The 19,029-nt window shown below is 38.9% G+C and overlaps 1 protein-coding gene across 1 annotated transcript in view; it reads left to right on the top strand.

Annotated features, from left to right (window-relative positions):
- Positions 1–19,029, top strand: part of clstn2a (calsyntenin 2a) — a 543,177-nt gene that overhangs the window by 178,407 nt on the left and 345,741 nt on the right. The gene's annotated exons all lie outside the window — the stretch shown is intronic.

Genomic DNA, 19,029 nt, shown 5'->3' with positions numbered 1-19,029 from the left:
TTCCTGACCTCTCCGCCCCCACCCCACTCCGGCCTATCACCCTCACCTTGACCTCCTTCCACCTATCGCATTTCCAACGCCCCTCCCCCAAGTCCCTCCTCCCTACCATTTATCTTAGCCTGCTGGGCACACTTTCCTCATTCCTGAAGAAGGGCTTATGCCCAAAATGTCGATTCTCCTGTTCCTTGGATGCTGCCTGACCTGCTGCGCTTTTCCAGCAACACATTTTCAGCTCTGATCTCCAGCATCTGCAGTCCTCACTTTCTCCTCGAAAAAGTTGAAATTGGGTCTCAAATCTTGGATGATATTTAATGTCAAGGTAAACTGGGTGGAACCAGGTTAAAAATCACACAACACCAGGTTATAGTCCAACAAATTTAATTGAAAGCACTAGCTTTTGGAGCGCCGCTCCTTCATCAGGTAGAACCAGGATCACCTTTGAAGTGATGAAAATGCATTTACTGAATTGATATAATACTGTTCTTAATGCAGTATGTGCAGGGCAGACATTGCTGTATGTTTAATATTTGATCATTAACCCCCGAAAAGGTTGGTAATCAGTTGTGAAAGGTCGTTGGTCGCAAATGAGCCTATTATTTTTGATTTGACTTTTGTGACAATTGTTGCCAGAGTTATAGTACCAGACCTGAGAAAGCAGCAGAGGAACTGAGCTGGGAAGGATTAATTGGAAAATTACTTGTGAAAAATTTATTGGAAAATTGAATATGTCCCAGAACAATTTTCCTATAGTGTCAAGGGGAAAATTATAATTGCTGCAGAAATGTCCTCCATATATCTTAATGCTGTTATGCAGTAGCATAAAGGGGTAAATTTTAAATCAACTTTTTGTTAATTGAAACGTAGTGCATTCCATGATATTCAACTGAGAGGGATTTATGCAACAATCCACCTTCTGCAACAAGATCTCCTATGTATTTGCCATAAAATTTAGACTTTAATCTTCCTTCCACAAAATGAAACCTGAAAGGTATTTTGGTGATTGCTTTTGGTTCTGGGATCAGCAGTAGGCCATTCAACCCATTGAATTTGTACTGTGTTTAATTATATCACAGCTGATCATTATCTTTAGTCCTTCCAACTACCTTGGTTCCAAAACTCTTGATATCTTTTCCTATTAATCTCAATCTTTAAAAGTTCAATTGACCTGGACTCAACAGCTCTGGGGCTTTGAGTAAAAACCAAAAGAACAGATGCTGTAAATCAGAAACAAAAAAAAAATTGCTGGGAAAGTTCAGCAGGTCTGGTAGTATCTGTGGAGAGAATTGGGAGTTAACATTTTGGACCAAGGGACCCTTCTGCAGATCTGATTCTAGCTTAGAAAATGTCAGTTTATATGCAGATGATAGAGTGAGAGGCAGGGTTAAGGAGTGAACGTTAGGTGGGGATAGAGCCCAGAGAGAGAAGAGCAGTCAGACAGACAATAGAGTGGATAACAATCTAGCTAGGAGGGTGAATAGCTATTAATGGGGTCTGTTAGTGACTAACAGTTGTGTGTAATAGCAGACTAAGTGATCACAAGGCCTGGTGTGTGGGGATTGGGGAAGGGCATGGGAGAGTTCAAGCCCTGAAGTTATTGAACTCGAAGTAGAGTCCAGAAGGCTGCAGGGTGCCCAAGCGGAAAATGAGGCGTTAGTGTTCCAGTTTGCACTGAGCTTCATTGGAACATTGCAGTAAGCCGGAGACAGATGTTGGCCAGGTAACAGGGTAGTGTGTTGAAGTGGCAGGCAACTGGACGCTCAGTGTCAAGCTGAAGCTTTGAGTTCTAGATTTCCTTGACTGTTCCTGTAATAGTATACTTACTGACATTACTGAATGGCCTAACTCTTATTTTAAGATTAAAGCCCTTGTATTGGACTCACTTCGTTGTGTTTTTTTCAGCCATCCAAGATCCCTTCAACCCACGCAAGATGTTTATGGACAATTGAAATTTTTAAAAATGTACTCTCTGGAGCTTGAGCTTCTTTTTCATCTGAGTACAGCAGAACTGGAAAGGGCGTGTACATTCAGGAAATATGTAAGGAATTGTTCGGAACTTGTGAAAGGTGGAAAATTTGGAAATTTTGAGAAGTGTTGATCTGGCTGTTAGAATGGATTGGCCTGAGGAAGCCTTTTTAAACTAAAATCCGTTAACCGTTTCATGACATCACCTATAACCATTACCACCTTCTCTCGGGCAACAAGGTCTAGGTGGTAAATGTTGGCCCAGTTTGTTCTGCCTATCATTCCATGAATGAATAAAAGTTTTCCATCCATTTTAAAGGCACTCTCCTTTTCATGTATATTGTAGATTTATAATTTTAAAATAAGCAAATGAGCATAATGTGTTCAAATAACTTTCCTTCATGTGGCATCTTTTGTTACATCAAGTGAGTTACGTTAGTGAAGCATTTATTGGTAAATCTCCTAATAATCACTTGAAATGTAGGGAGATGTAACTGTTAGTTAATTTGCACATAGCAAGCTCCCATCATTTGCAATTAGATAAATGACCAGGGCATCTATTTAAATAATTTAATGTTGTTTGAAAGATAAATGTTTGTCAGGTCATCAGCTTCTCTTTGAAGAGTTTTGCACTCTATTTACAACTACCTGAGGTATTTAGCTACCTAAATATGTGATTGATGCCCATGCAGTGCAGCACTCCCTGCGTTAACTGCATTACAATGCAATGTAGATTGTGTGTACTTACAACTTGAGAGAGTTGAAAAAATAAAAATTCTACTAATGTTAATTTGCTCCATATTACTGAATAAAATTAAAACATTTCCAAGATTCCTTAGAATTGCATGTGCTAATGAGTGAAGGGGTGGGGGAAGGGAGGAGCAGTTTTGAAGGAGTGAATTTTAATTCCATATTGATTGCTTATAGTCTGTAAAATCACCTGTCTTCTCATTGAAGCCTTCTGAATAGATTAGATTAGCATGGTGTGCACTTATGTATCACATTAGACATAAAAATAAGTAAGCTTGATATAGTGCTTTGAATGGCCAGTTATTAATTAAGATATTTGAAATCCTTCATTAATATCTGTGAAGTTTGTGGAATTAGAAGTATCAGTTGAATCAATCTTTTGCGATTAAAAGGCTTGGTGCGGAGATGTTCACAGTAACATTGCATTCACAATGAAAGAAGACTTAGTAAATAATGGATCATTTATGTCTTATTTTTGAGCTTATTTTTGCTGAGAGTTATAGGCCTGAGACACTCTTGCTTTGTTAATCTGAGACAATAAGGAAAAAAGTTATTCTGAAGGAATAAAACCACAAAACTAGATTCTCCTCTGTCTTCTACTACAGTTAAGGTATTGCCAAAGTAAAACTTCCATTCCTGTGAGATACTGTTATTGATTTTTGAGAAGATTTGTAGCTCAGGTTGATGATAAATATGTAAGTTAGCTCACTGAGCTGGAAGGTTTGTTTTCAGATGTTTCGTCACAATGTCAAGGTAACATCATCAGTGAGAGTCCCTGGTGAAGCGTTGGTGGTATGTCCCGCCTCTCTATTTATAGGTCTTGGTTTCTTAAGGTGGGTGATGTCATTTCCAGTTTTCTTTCAAGGGAAGGTAGATCTCAGTCGATGTGTTTATTGATGGAGTTCTGGTTAGAATGCCATGCCTCCAAAAAGACACGACCCACTCTCATTAGTTTCTATACATACAGACAAAGGAGTACACCCCTTTGACTGGGACAACACACACATCCGAGAACAGGCGAAACAAAGACACGCACGAGAATTCTTAGAGGCATGGCATTCTAACTAGAACTCCATCAATGGACACATTGATTTAGAACCTCCACTTGAAAAAAAGAACCGGAAATGACATCACCCACCTTAAGAAACCAAGACCTATAAGTAGAGAGGTGAGACATACCACCAGCGCTTCACCACAGACTCTCACTGATGATGTTACCTAGTCATGGTGACGAAATGTCTGAAAACAAACCTTCAAGCTCAGTGAGCTAACTTACATGCTTATGTTGTTGTTATTTATTAATCTACAGAAAGAAAAGAATCTTTCCTATCCATTGGCCAGCTCTGATGAAGAGTCATCTAGACTCGAAACGTTAGCTTACTTTCTCTCCATGAATGTTGCCTGACCAGCTGTGATCACCAGAAGTTTTTGTTTTTAGTTTGTTTACCCATTGACTCTAATTGGGCGGAATTGTAGCTGATTTTGTTCCACCAGCATTTGATTTGAAAAATGTGGATTGACCTAGTTTAATCATTCCTTAAAATAAATTGTGGTGCACTGATTAATTTCTGTGGTATTTTATTAACTGCCACAGATGCAGTTCTGGTAATATCAATGGTAGATTTAACATTGGAGACTCTTGAATACTGTAGGTGAGAGAGAATGTGACCAGTCTGTAAATCTCTCTCCTTCCTTTGAATACAAATCTATTTTGGCCTGTCTTTAATTTGGGATTCTTTCTTAGTTGTTACACTTTTCTGCCATTTGCTGATAGTAATATGTGCTCCTTACTTAGTTTTCCAGATTTTTCTTAAGTATTAGCTCCTCTTGACTCTTGAAGATTAGCTAGTTTACCACCGGAGTAGTTTGGCTTTACAATGATCGTGCTTGTTTATAGGTGAATCTCCAAGACTGTCCAGGTCCTGGGCTGAGTTAGATGATCTCAAACTTTACAACTGAGATATTACTGTTATGATCAGCTTCCTAATATTTTGAAGAGCTTCACAAGGGCAGAATCAATTACAGTTGTGACACCCTCATAATCAAATAGATTTCTGGCACTTTCCTAGACTCATAACTTGAAGAGTGTTTACTTGGACAAAGTACTTGAGATGGATCACAGCAAAGACTTCTGTCTGGGAAAGGACAGAGAAGGAAATGAATGTATTGAGGGGCAATTTCAACAGTTCTTTTAGTGTACAGCTAGTGAGAGCTTGGAAAATTTAGATTCACACTCAAACACGTGCCCCCATTTATTTTAAAATCTCTTAAAGGTTAATACAAAGAGAGGCAATCTCGTTATTACTAGGGTTTCCACCTCTTAAGGTTTGTCCCAGAATCTCCAAAGTATAAGCTTTTAATTCTAAAATATTCTGTGAACAACTCAGGAGAGAAAAGAATACAATCTTTTTAATTTAAAAAAAAATCTTGTTTTCTTTTTTAAAATCTTTTGTCTATTAACCATTTGAGATGATAAAAAGGACTGTTTAACAGGGCAATGTGGATGGAGGTGGGATGAGTGTTGAAATGTTTGAGTATGTCCCACTAGAGTTCAGCATAAGTTGAGTGCATCAGTACACACAAGTATTCAACATAACTGAAGGATTCCACAAATTGCTGACTTAGATTTTGTTGACAGATTTATGTAAATTCGATATTATTAATTTAGTGATTTTTGCTGACTTACTGACTGCAACCATGATGAAGAAAGAACTAATGTTGCAATAGTTGACAATTTTAAATGTGTCAACAGCCAATAACACAGCCATACATGGTTGATTTGAAGCCATTCAAAATTGTTATCCATCACAATTGTGACCTGTTGTAAATATCATGATACAATCTCTGCAAGTTGAGAATCAAATCAATCAAATCACATTTCAATGTTTTATACACAAAATGAGTTGGCTAGAAATGACCTATAAAAGGATATTTTTTACATTGTTTTTTGCAGAGTCTCCGATCTCTTATGATGCAGAGGGAGGCAATCGGTCCATCATGCCTGCACTGGCTTTTTAAATTTAGTACCTAGTGCCAATATCCTGCTTTTTCATCATGCCCTTGCTGATTACTTTTATCCAAATGAACATCTAATGCCTCTTGAATGCTTCAATTGAACCAGCCTCCAACACTTTTCCAGGGAATGTATCCTATCCCTTAACTACTTGGCTTAGTGAAAACAATTTTCTGGCTTCACTCATCTTTCACAAATCACTTTACATTTGGATCCTTTAATTCTTGTTCATTTTGCAAGTGGGAACAGTTTGTCCCTATTTATTCTATCCAGCCCACTCATGACTTTGAAAACCACAATCAAATCTCCCCTTAGCTGCCTTCTCTCCAAGGAGAACAGTCCCAACTTCTTTAGCGTAACTAAATTCCTCAATCCCGGAACTATTCTTGTAAATTGCTTCTATGCTGTCTCCAGTGTCTTCACGTGATATGGTGTCTAAAACAGTCAACAATACTCTAGCTGACATCGAATAACATCTTATGCAAGTGTGTATTGTTGACAAAGACAGCATTTGTTACCCCTCTCTAATTGTCATTGAGAGTGGTAGTGGGCTTCCTTTTGAACTGATGCAGCCTTTGGGGTGTGGGGACATCCAAGGTATTATTAGAAAATAGCCCCAGGATATGACCCTGCAATAGTGAAGGAAATGAGATGGTGTATGGCTTTGAGATGAACTTGTAAGTAGTGGTGGTCTTCCAGGCATCGGCTGCTCTTGTGTGTCCAGTTGATATTGTTCATGGATTTAGAAGGAAGTGTCTGAGGAGCCTTAGTGAGTTACTGCAGTGCATCTTATAGATTGTACTCACTGTTGTTGTGCATTGGTGGTGGAGGGATTGAAGTAGCAGATGGGGTGCCAACCAAGTGAACAGTTTTGTCTTGATTGGAGTTGAGCTTCTTGAATTTGTTTGGAATTGCATTCATCCAGGCAAGTGGGGAGTATTCCATCACATTCCTAATTTGTGTAAGTGACATGCCTTAGAGTTTCCAGCCTTTGACCCGCACTCGTAGTTACAGTATGTGCATGATCAGTTCAGTTCAGTTTCTGGTTGACAGTAATCCCCAGTATGTTAATAGTGGAAGATTCAACAACGGTTAGTTGTTCCTCTTCTTTAAGATGATTTTTTTTTGCTACGTCTCTGCACAAATGTTATTTGCTAGTTATCAGACCAAGCTTTAATGTTGTCCTGGCCTTGCGTCAAGTGGCACACACCACTTCAGTATCTAAAGAGTCGTGAATGGTACTGAGCACTGTGCAATTGTTTGTGAACATCCCCCTTCTGACTTAGTTAGAGGGAAAGCTATTGAAGAAGTAACAGAAGGTAGAACTCATGCAGTATTGTCCTAGACTGAGACAATTGACCTGCAACTAACTGCACCAATTTCCTTCTTGCTGGGTATGCCTCTGTCCAGTGGAGAGCTTCTCCCTGATCCCATTGACACCAATTTTGCTAGAGATCCTTTTTAGTCAAATGCTTCTTTGATGTCCAGGGCAGTCACCCTCACCTTACCTCTGGAGTTCAACTTTCTCCATGTTTGGACCATGGTTATAATGAAGTCGAGAGATGGACTGAGCATTAATGAGCAGTTCATTGCTAAGTATGTACTGCTTGATAGTACTGTCGATGGCATGTTCTATTACTTTGCTGATTGTCAAGAGTGTTCTGTTGGATTGGTAATTGACGGCTTAAATTTATGCATTTTTTTTGTGTACAGGACTTACTTGGTCAGTATTTAACAACGTGGCCTAAATTTTAATGTTGTAGCTGTGCTGGAATAGCATGTCCAGGGGCATGGCTAGTTTGAGAGCACAAATATAGCAGTTATGATATTGTCAGGGAGTATAGCCTTTGCACCTGTCCAGTTCTTTCAGCTATTTCGTAATGCCATACGCAATGAATCAAATTGGCTGAAGACAGACATCTATATGACTGGGGATCTCAGGAGAAAACAAAGATAGATCATCCACTTGGCACTTCTTGTTAAATGCTTCAGCCATGCTATTTGCACTGATACTCCCAGCATATAGGAAATGTTAATAAAAAGAATCACAGTAAAGTTATTATCAGTTGGGATTAATTTTGACACAGAAATTGTATCAATGCCAATGAGAGACCCTGCAGGAATATAAAGCTCAGGCAGTGGAACGCGTGATTGCAGTCAACTTTCCTTGCACTAAGAAGGCAATGCTTCAAGATGTTCTCAGTCTTGATTTCCCTTTAATTCCTCACATAAATCAAGAACTATTTGTCAGCTGCTTGTTCATCTGTCAGGCTGAGAAATAATTGTTCTGGCACTATGTGCTTTTTCTGCAGGCTATTGTATGTTTTGTCATGTCCCTCTTACAGCGTTAAAGCATTTATTCTTTGACTTACAGTCAAATCTGTTTACATTGCGAAGCAAATTGTATAGAATTTGGGCAGTATAGAAATTTTGTGCATACTTATTATTTGGAACACAACTTCACAAGGCTACTTGTTGCCTGCTTGTTCATCTCTGATGAGGAAATAACAGAATGGGATGGAAATGGGCAAGAGCGTTGCTGAGTTGTACAGTTGAGCTGATTGCTGACTTGTGGTCAAAAAATGACATGCCTCATTAGTAGCAACATTTGTATTTTTCATACAATTGTTGCTGTCTCCAGGAGTATGAGCAAAAACTAGCTTTTTGACTGGACTTCAAACATGTTGAAGCTGAATTAATGGCTCATCCACTTTACAACAACACTGTTTGGAGCATAGCAACAGGAATGGACCATACAGTGACACGGTGATTTTTATGTACCTCATGTTTTTTTTGAGCTTCACGTGTAAGACACATTTATGGAAGCACTTTCTTAATGGACTTTGTCTCTCCACAGAGATCAGTGTACTGATGACTTTAGAAATGTCACCACATCAACCAGAGCTGACCGTTTTATAAACCTCAGTTACAAGTATCCTTATTCTTTCTAGTAAATATACTCACAAATGTACAAGTAACCAAGGAAAAAGCAATTCCATTTTCTTGAAGTAGATATTTTGTATGACAGTTTACTGCACAGTTTTGACATGATTTCTGTATCAACATTAGTGATGAGAAATAGCAATATATTATATTTTGTGCCACTGATCTGTTTAATTGACATTTAAAACATTTATTTCCCATTGTCTTTAAAATTCAAGCACAATATATGGACTTAGGACTGAAAGTTCTAGTTTCTAGACCAAATAAGTGTTGCGAATAAATGATGCATAATTCTAGCTTAAATTCCCTAAATATTGGTCGCAAAAGCCATTATTAGCAGGGCAAGAGATTTTTGAAGTTATGAATAATGATAACCAGCATCAATCGCTCTTTATAGCATTTAGTACATTATCCTTGAGCACAAAGTGTATATCTGAATTTATTTTTCTTTTATTGCAAATGGTGTCACTTTAAAACATGAATGTAAAACAAATCCAAAGGTCATCTTGCCTTGTGGTGGTATTGTCTTTCTGAATCTAAGATTTTTTTATTTAAACTGAAGACAATAGGTAAATGCATCACCTGTTTTCATGATTTCATGCTGGTGGGAAAAATGTGAAGGCTATGAAATAATGTTTTGGACCTCCTTAAATTGGGAGTAATATGGAGGAATGAAGAGAGGTCATGTGACCTGTTTGGCATGCTGCCCACGACAAATTTTGGGTGTCTTGGTTTTTCAATGTTAATAAGAACTCCATTTTATTGGGAAGAAGGTGCAAGATATTCACACAAGTAGGCAAAGGTGAAAACATCTGTGATGGTTGTGGGTATGGTTTTGGTCTCCTAGTCTTTCAGGGAGGTATTAGAAAAGTCATCTGCTGTTGACAGTTATATTCACAAAACCTACTCCATTCCAAGATGAGGTTGAATTGCAAGGTTTCTTGATGCCGACACTTGGTGCAAATACCCATGAGACCCCTGTGTTCACTTCTGTTCGGGAAACCTGACAAATGTAAGAGGATGCACATCTTTCTGTTTTTTTGGGACTGTAACCTGAAATTGAACTTGCTCTTCTGTAAGTGGAATACCAGAAAATGTTTGCTTGAAAATCAAGTGTTGCATATTGTTGATCTGTGCAATACGATGTTGCTTTTTGGAAGAAGTAGAAAGAAGAATTTGAAACTGAGCTACACCAAGAATCTTTTGAGTTCACGAAATGTCGCCTGATAACAGCCCTGTGATTGGTTGAGGCTACAGTGTGTTTCAAACATGTAAATCCCAAGAGTGTTAGAGTGTGAAAATAATAGCGAGCATCCATCGCTCTTGCTCCTGTGCTTGTTCTCACTTTCTCTCTCTTTGAAAATGGATGTCCTTGACCTTAATGACATTGCAGGCTTTAAACTGTGAAACTTGATCATGTTTTAAAAATTCAAACTGATTTAATTATTAATTGAGAAAATGTGCAATCTAACAGCATAAAAGAATACTATGAAGTCTGCTTATTTAAGTTCATAATACCCTTGACTCCAAATCAAATAATGGTGAATTCCTGCTCTTATGCACACCTGGTGAGTCTTGGCTGTATCAACATCTGTGTAATATTGAGAGATTACTGTACGGCTCAAAAGTGTCATTCTTTGGATAACGTACCAAACCAAAGCTCTGTCTGCCTTCTCTGATGGAAATAAAATGTCTAGGTGGAATGTCTATTCCAGTGAGAAGCAGAATTTCTCCCCATATTCTTGTCAACATTCCTCTCCAACCAATAGCCACAAATGAGTGAATTAGCTATTCAACTTACATGCTGTTTTTATATCCCACTGTGAAACAGTTTCTCAAACTAATTATCATGTCTGAACTTCAAAAGTAATTCATTCGATATAGAGTACTTTGAAATGTGATTATAAATTATTTATTTCTTCTTCTGTGAGAAACTAAAGTATTCTGAAACTCATTCTCACAAGTGGGAATAAACTCGATATGAAATGACTTGAATTTCTGTAGCACCGTTTCATGACCACAGGGATTCCCAAAATGGTTTGCAACCAATTATGTACTTTTAACGTATAATCAACGTAGAAGTGTGCAACCAATTTGTGTTCAACGAGGTCCCACAAACAGAAATATACTTTAGTGATTTTGATGGATTAATAATTCCTGTGACACTCAGGGAGAGTTCCCTATCGTTTTTAAATGGTGTCATGGGATCTTTTATATCTATCTGAGAGAATACCCTTGTGTGAACATCCCAATAATGCATCCTTAGTACTATACCAGAGGATCAACTTCTCTTTTGTTCTCTAGTTCCTACAGAGATATTTGAACCCGTAAGCTTCTGATTCAGAGACAACAATATTAACTGTGGCTGACACTGATAGGGACCGACTGCAAAATTGCTGGTATTTTTAATTCATATTATGGCTATTAACCTTTAAAAGAGGTTTGCATAATGCAAAGATACAAAATAGCATGAGAATTAATGTCATTTGTACTGAATCAGGTAATCTTGGCTAGAAAGTCAATTGTGGTGTAGAGTCATATCAACTGCTGAGGGTAAGAGAATTTTGCTCGGAGATGGGCTATATCAAACATCTCGGCAAAAGTGAGGACTGCAGTTGCTGGAAACCAGAGTCTAGATTAGAGTGGTGCTGGAAAAGCACAGCAGGTCAGGCAGCATCTGAGGAGCAAGATAATTGACATTTCAGGCATTCCTGATGAAGGGCTTTTGCCTGAAACATTGATTTTCCTGCTTGTCGGATGCTGTCTGACCAGCTGTGCTTTTCCAGCACCACTCTAATCTAGACTTTGTATCAAACATCTGTGTAATATTGCGAGGTTACTGTATTGCTCAAAAATGTCATTCTTTGGATAGTGTACCAAACCAAAGCTGTGTCTGCCTTCTCTGATGGAAATAAAATGTCTGGATGGAATGTCTATTCCAGTGAGAAGCAGAATTTTTCCCAATATTCTTGTCAACATTCCTCTCCAACCAATAGCCACAAATGAGTGAATTAGTATTCAACTTGCATGCTGGAAAATCTCTGCTTGCTAATGTGGAGAAAGGTGAAGAGGAAATGCAAAAATAATGATGCCTGATGAGGATCAGTGATTTCAGGAGAACAGTGGAAAATAGGAAGAAAGATGCCGACCGTTTGGGATAAGCAGGTGCTGGCTGATACCTTTGCAGAGTGGGAGTTGGATAGAAATGCTCTGGGATTGGGTATTTAATGTTTCCCGTTGGGGATATCAGATAGTTGGGGCTGTTAATTTTTCTATCCAATTGTTGCTTTCACTTATGAAAATCAACCTGAAGGAGCTGTGAAGAGATCATTAAATTAATGGAATTTATTGAACACTTTTAATCAGACAGTTTGGAAGATTTATAATAAATGTTATTGGAAAGGGATTCTGATAAATTCTCTCTGGGTGCTTTTTATTTTGAAAATAATAAATGAGCTGAGATTACTTATAAATAATAAATGCAATTTTCTTAACACAATGGCATCCCAGTAGCCTCAAGGCCGATAATTCTGAATGATGTATATCCCTGAGGGAGAAGGTTTATGGATTTAGTTACGTTGCAATTTGGCTCCCGTGGGAGAGGAAATAATCAAGGCTTTTCACAAGGATAATGGTGACCGTCAGCCTTATGGCCCTAGTTATAAATAAAATAGTACTGCTTATGCATTCAAGTATGATCTAAGCATGATACTGATCCTGGTGTAAAAGTCCAAGCAATCAATTGATTTTCTTTTCATTTAATTGCACCAGTTCTTGATTACAGGCTCAACATTTAAAGGTCACTCCAAGTCCCAAAGTGATTGATTGAAAATAATTATAACAATGAGAGTAGTCTTGTCATCTTTGTCTAAAGCTTAGGAAAGGTTTTAACGACTTCATTATGAAATGCTGCATTTTTCTTTGTGTTTTATCTACTGTTGCTTAAGTTTAAATTGCAAATAAGTGATCAAGTAAATTAAGGTTCAAATTGATCCGATTTGCTGTCAGTAATCTCTCCACCCTGCAACTTTTCTGCAGATGTTTAGAAACAATGCTTTGGTGTCTGAATTTGTAATGTAACATCCAAAATAGAGAGAAACCATATAAATCAGAGGAGCAAGTTTCCAGTCTTAACTGAGCTTCACATCTGATTTGGAACTGTGACACGAAAAGGAAAGGTTTTTAAAAATTCTTTCTCAGGATGTGGACGTTACTGTGATGGGAAGTTTCCATGTATTTATGCTCCCATGCATTTGCTGCCCTTGTCCTTCTGGTGGGGGAGGTTATGAGATTGGAAGGTGCTATTGAAAGAGAAGCCTTGGTGAGTTGTTGCAACGCATCTTGCATTGGTATGTACTGCAGCCGCTGTACATTGGGGGTGGATGGAGTCGACATTTACAATGGTAGATTGAGTGCCAATCAAGTGAGATACTTTATTCAAAATGTTGTTGAGCTCATTGACTGTTGTTGGAGCTGCACTCATGCAGCCCATTGGGGAGTATTCCATCACACTGAAAGCAACAAATGCTGGATATCACAGCAGGTCAGACAGCATTGAAGGAGAGACAGCAAGCTAGCGTTTTGAGTCCAGATGACTCTTCAGAGCTGAAGTGCAGTGTGGAGGGGACAGCAATTATGCTATAGTTGGGAGGGGGGGTGTTGGGGTGTAGTGTGCTTGGAGAGAAAAGATATTGATAGTTCAGATTAAGTGATTGGAATGTGAGAATGGCAGAACAATGGTGTGTCTCCTGCCAAACGTGAAACAGATCGTCTCACTAGGGTGGGGGGAGGGGTTGTGGGGGGGAGCGGGGAAGGGAGCGAGGACATGGTGACAGAGAATGTAACAAGTAAAAATCTAAGAAAGTCACTAAATGGGAGTTTGTTCACAATTTGAAGGAGCTGAACTCAATATTAAGTCCAGAAGGCTGTAAAGTGCCGATTCTGAAGATGAGATGTTTCTCCAACTTGTGCTGTGATTTACTGGAGCATTGCATCATTCCGAGGACAAGTAAGTGGGCATGCAAGATGGATGCTGTGTTAAAATAATCGGCTACAGGAAGGTCAAGGTCATGCTTGTGCACAAACCAGAGGTGTTCTGTCACCCAGTCTGTGTTTGGTTTCTCCAATGAAGAGTATAGGCCACATTTGGTGCAATGAATACAATACCCAAGACTGGAGGAGGTGCAGGTGAAATGCAGCTTCACCTGGAAAGACTGTTTAGGCCCTTGGATGGCGAGCAGGGAGGAGATGAAGGGGCAAGTGCTGGCACCTTCTGTGGTTACATGGGAAGGGGGTTGATGGTGGTTGAGGAATGATTGAGGGTGGCCCAGATGGAATTATCCCTGAGAAATGCAGACAAGGGAGTGAGGGGAAGATGTGTTTGGTGGTGATGTTCTGCTGGAGTTATCCAAAATGGTGGAGAATGATCTTTTGAATGCAGAGGCTGGTGGGATGAAAAATAAGGACAAGGGTGACACGATCCCACTGCTGTGAGTGATGGGAGGGGCAGGGGTGGAAGCCCGGGTGATAGGTCAGATGTGGTTGAGGACCCTGTCAATCACAGTGGGTGAAAAACCATGGTTATGGAAGAAGCAAACCATGGCAGCAGCGCAGGTTTGGAAGACGGCATCATCCAAACAGACATAACGTAGGTGAAGGAATTGGGAGCGTAGGATGGAGTCCTTGCAAAACATGGATTATGGAGAGCTGTATTGAAGGTAGCTTTGGGAGTCAATGATTTTGTAATGGATGGCAGTTGACAGTTTGTTCCCCGAAATGGAGACAGGTCAAGGAAAGGAAGGGAAATGTCAGATGATACGAAAATTATAGATGGGTGGAAATTGGAGGCAAAATGAACAAATTTTTCAAAGTCCTGATGGGACCATGAGGCAGCACCGAAACAGTTGTCGATGTACTGAAGAGAGTTGTGGGAGGGGTATGTTTAGGACTGGAATAAAGATTGTTCCATAGACCCCATAAAGAGACAGGCATAACAGGCACCCAGTTTTCATAAATATCTGCCATTGTTCATCAACCATGTTTTCTGTAAACTTATTTCCCAGTCTATTCCAGCCAGTGCTGTCCTTATTTCTTTGAAATTACTCTTGTTTAAGTTTGGCACAGTTATTTCTGACCCAGGTTTCTCTCTCTGAAACTGAATGCTAAGTTTTGCTATGCTATGGTCACTGTTTTATAGGGGAACCTTTTAACCTAGATTTTCCCAAATTATATAAAGTTTAAAGTCACCCATGATTAATGTACTGCCCTTTCTTTGCATGTCCCCATTTTTTCTAATGCTTGTGCATTTAAAAGCCATTAATATATCCTTTTTGCCACTATCCCCCCCCCCCCCCCCCCCCCGACCCAGTTTCTTAATGTGCATTTCATTTCTTCCTACCCCACTGTGGGTTTTATTACTTAGCTGATCTAAAATGCCACCAAGTCCTTCTGTTTTGGAAGATTACTTATCCCTTCTTCAGGGCCCTCCTCTTCTCTCATTTGTTTAGAGCCCACACTAGAGGGAATTGTGTGGGTATGTGAAGAGAAGCCATTGGAAGTGACTTTTGTAAATGGCTTTTCTGATTCTCTCTGTTGGAGAGGCTTTGGAGCGCAATTTCTTAATCAACTACATCAAAAGACTTCAGGCTGACTTGGGGTGAAAGTTGTGTTGGCAGGCTTGAAAAATGAAATGCTAAGAAAGAATAGGCACTTGAGATGATGACACATTCAAGGATTTTGGAGAGGAACTGAAGATTACAGATGGCTTGTTAGCTTGCTAGGAGTCAAATTAATTTTTTTTGTGAGGAGTGAAAAGAAACTATAGAAAGACTTGTTTTTCTTGACCATCAGATAGCTGAAAGCACTACATAGTGAATGAAATGGGTTTTTTTCTAAGTATAATGTAAGAACCACAACAGCTATTTTACATTCACCATTGGTGAATGACCAGGTAATCGCTCCTTTTGATTTTATTTAAGGAATAAATGTTGGTAAGGAAATTCTATTGAATATTCTACATCCAGCAAACAGATGAAGCTTCATTTTAAGGTATCATCCAAGCGCCAGCATCTCTTGAAGGCACAGCACCTCCTTAGCCTTGATTTTTTGTGCTGAAGCCTTGGAATAGGAATTGAACTTAGAATCTTGTGATTTAGTGGCATATGTACTGTCACCAGAGCCATAGCCAACACTGGTCATAATGCCAGGTTTGAAGGAGAGTGATATCATGTCTGAGAAGCAAGAACTGTTTACACTATCAGCCAGGAAATGAGGTTGGGTGTCAGCAGTTTAGTGGGGTCCACATAAGAAATGAATCTCATCAACCAGGTAAGCTGCGAGATGGCATGAGGAGGAATGGAGATAAATTAGAGAAAGATGCAAATCAGGACGAGAGCACACTTCGGAGAAATAAAGTTCTGGTGGAATCGGGGTAAAGCAGGGAACTGCAAGTCTTCATAACATTGAAGAAAACTGAGAGTTATGTTTGCCTTTCTGAATAATATTTGAAGAGCAGACAGTCTTAGGAATAGAGGGTATTATTTTCAGTATTGTTAACAGTTCTTGGCACCAAGTAGACTGCAACAAACCAATAAACTTGATTCCTTAACAATCTTAATATCAAACACTACTGCTAATCAGGTCCAATTGCTGTTTTGTATTCACAAGACCTTTTTCAAATAACTGCAACAAAAGCCGTAGATGTTGCATCTCTCGATGTCAAGTTACATCAAACAACTACATTAATATTGAACAAAGACAGTCATTGATAATAGCAATGAATCTCTGATTCGGTTTAATTCTCCTGGATTGCTCTTAATAAGTAAATTCTTCAGACAGCCATTAAGTGGGCACTGATAACTTTTCAATTTTTGAAAACCACTTCGGCCAGTTTATCTGGAGCTAAACTGACATGTATTCCTCTAAGAAATAATCTGAAGTTCCAGGTTGATAACTGGTGCAGTTTCGAGCAATAAAGTACACAAGTTCAGGTTTGTTCATTATAATATAAAGTACTCAGCAATGCAAGAGTATCAAGTTGCATTCCATACTGAATGGACATTAGGAATGGATAGGATTCAGCTTGTCTGTGGTGTCCATGTTCCAGTTAATTAACTTGCTGGTAACCCTTGCCTGAGTTCACAAATAAAGGATAGTACTTGGATGTGGTAGTGGAGGGTGCTGATTCTGTAGTCAAGCTCTTAACAGGAAGGGACAAAATGCCTTGTGAAACAAAAACAGAAGTTGCTGGAGAAACTCAGCAGGCGTGGCACATCTCTGGAGGGAAAGCAGAGTTAACAATTTGAGTCTCATGACCCTTCTTCAGAACAGTCTCCAGCAATTTTTGTTTTTGTTTCAGATTTCTAGCATCTGCAGTTCTTTGCTATATTTATGCAAAATGCCATATGATTGCAACGGGGTAATTGCACTGTCTAGTTTTCCATTGTTGTTCTGTCCGCCAGTGCGTTATTTGTTGCTGTTTTTGTCCTATTGCTTTAAAATTGAAAATAAAACTTGAACAATGCAATAATTGACAGCACATGATGTCGCACCTTTGAAATTATACAGCACAAAAGTCATGATTTAGTATGTTCTCTAAATTCCAATTTGATGTTTTTAATAAATGGTTACTATGCAATTGGAACTTGGTCATTCATTGGTGATGTCAAGAAGCAAATCAAGACAAAGTAATGTAGGGATGGAAGCTGCTTCACAATAAAAGCTGCTGAGGTTAAATCAATTGAAAATGTCTAAACTGAGATTGATAGATTTTCATTAGTTAGGAACATTACATGAACATGAAGACATGAATAATAACAAAACAGCACAACAGTGTAATATTTCATTTGATTTATATACCAAATATTTTGTGAATGCACCCATTTTTATATACAGGGTGAATCTGTGGGGACAGTTTTAATCTCCCCAGTAATTTATTGATCAAGCACTACACTTGTGTAGATGTGTTGTTATAGTTAGTGAAAAATTCAGAGTACTGTGTTAGAACATAATACGTTGGACTCTGCCTCCTTTTAAGGAGGAGGTTGTCTTGTTTTCGGGCAGTTAAAAGGATGTTCCTATGGTTAATGGCTACACATCTGGGCTTGAGTAAACAATGCAACTGACAGGAGAATGTCATCTGAAGGAGAGGTTCTGAAAGGATGAGGTTGGCACATAGATGTTTTAGATTAATATCTGTTGATTAATACAGTACTAATTTCCTAGTCTGATTACCTGAGAGACAGCTCATGCATCTTTTCTTGCAGTTTAGGATAGAATGTAGACATAGATTGCAAACAGTGAAAATTGAAATGTGGCTTGCCATCTTTGTTACTTCAGTGATAGCAATATAAGCTATTAAATGATGAATGCTGGTTTATTGATATAGGTGGTACCAGATGAAACCATGATATATTGTTACCAAATCAGTCCTTCTGAAAAATGAATAATATCAAAACAACACAACCATTTTTTACTCGATTTAGATGCCAAATGTTTTGTGAATGCACCTATTTTTACATAGTGAGTGATTCAATAGAACAAGCATGGGCCATTGTGCCCTCAAGCTGATTCTATTGTTCACTTATGGCTGAAACTGTCTTGGTTCTGTACCTTTTTAATGTCCTTAACTAACTTAATTCTATCAGTCTCAGTTTTGACATTTTCCATTTATTTAGCATCAATTGCTTTTGTCATGGAGTAGGCTCCTACAATACAATGTCTGGAATTGCTTCCTGACAGGGGAGGTCCTGGCCTTGTGGTATTATCACTAGACTATTAATCCAAAGACCCAGGTAATGTTCTGAGGACCCAGGTGTGAATCCCACTATGGCAGATGGTGGAATCTGAATTCAATAAAAATTTGGAATTAAGAGTCTAATAATGACCATGAAACAATCTGCGATTGGTGGGAAAAATCCATCTTCTTCAGTAATGTGATCTATATGGACATCAGTGAAGCGTTCGACAAGGTTCCCCATGGGAGACTGATTAGCAAGGTTAGATCTCATGGAATACAGGGAGAATTAGCCATTTGGATACAGAACTGGCTCAAAGGTAGAAGACAGAGGGTGGTGGTGGAGGGTTGTTTTTCAGACTGGAGGCCTGTGACCAGTGGAGTGCCACAAGGATCGGTGCTGGGCCCTCTACTTTTTGTCATTTACATAAATGATTTGGATGCGAGCATAAGAGGTACAGTTAGTAAGTTTGCAGATGACACCAAAATTGGAGGTGTAATGGACAGCGAAGAGGGTTACCTCAGATTAAACCAGGATCTGGACCAGATGGGCCAATGGGCCGAGAAGTGGCAGATGGAGTTTAATTCAGATAAATACGAGGTGCTGCATTTTGGGAAAGCAAATCTT

This window comes from Chiloscyllium plagiosum, chromosome 13 (assembly GCF_004010195.1).
Source record: "Chiloscyllium plagiosum isolate BGI_BamShark_2017 chromosome 13, ASM401019v2, whole genome shotgun sequence".
Classification (NCBI taxonomy): Eukaryota; Metazoa; Chordata; class Chondrichthyes; order Orectolobiformes; family Hemiscylliidae; genus Chiloscyllium; species Chiloscyllium plagiosum.
Note: the sequence above shows the minus strand (reverse complement) of the source record. Positions and strands in the feature narration are given on the sequence as shown.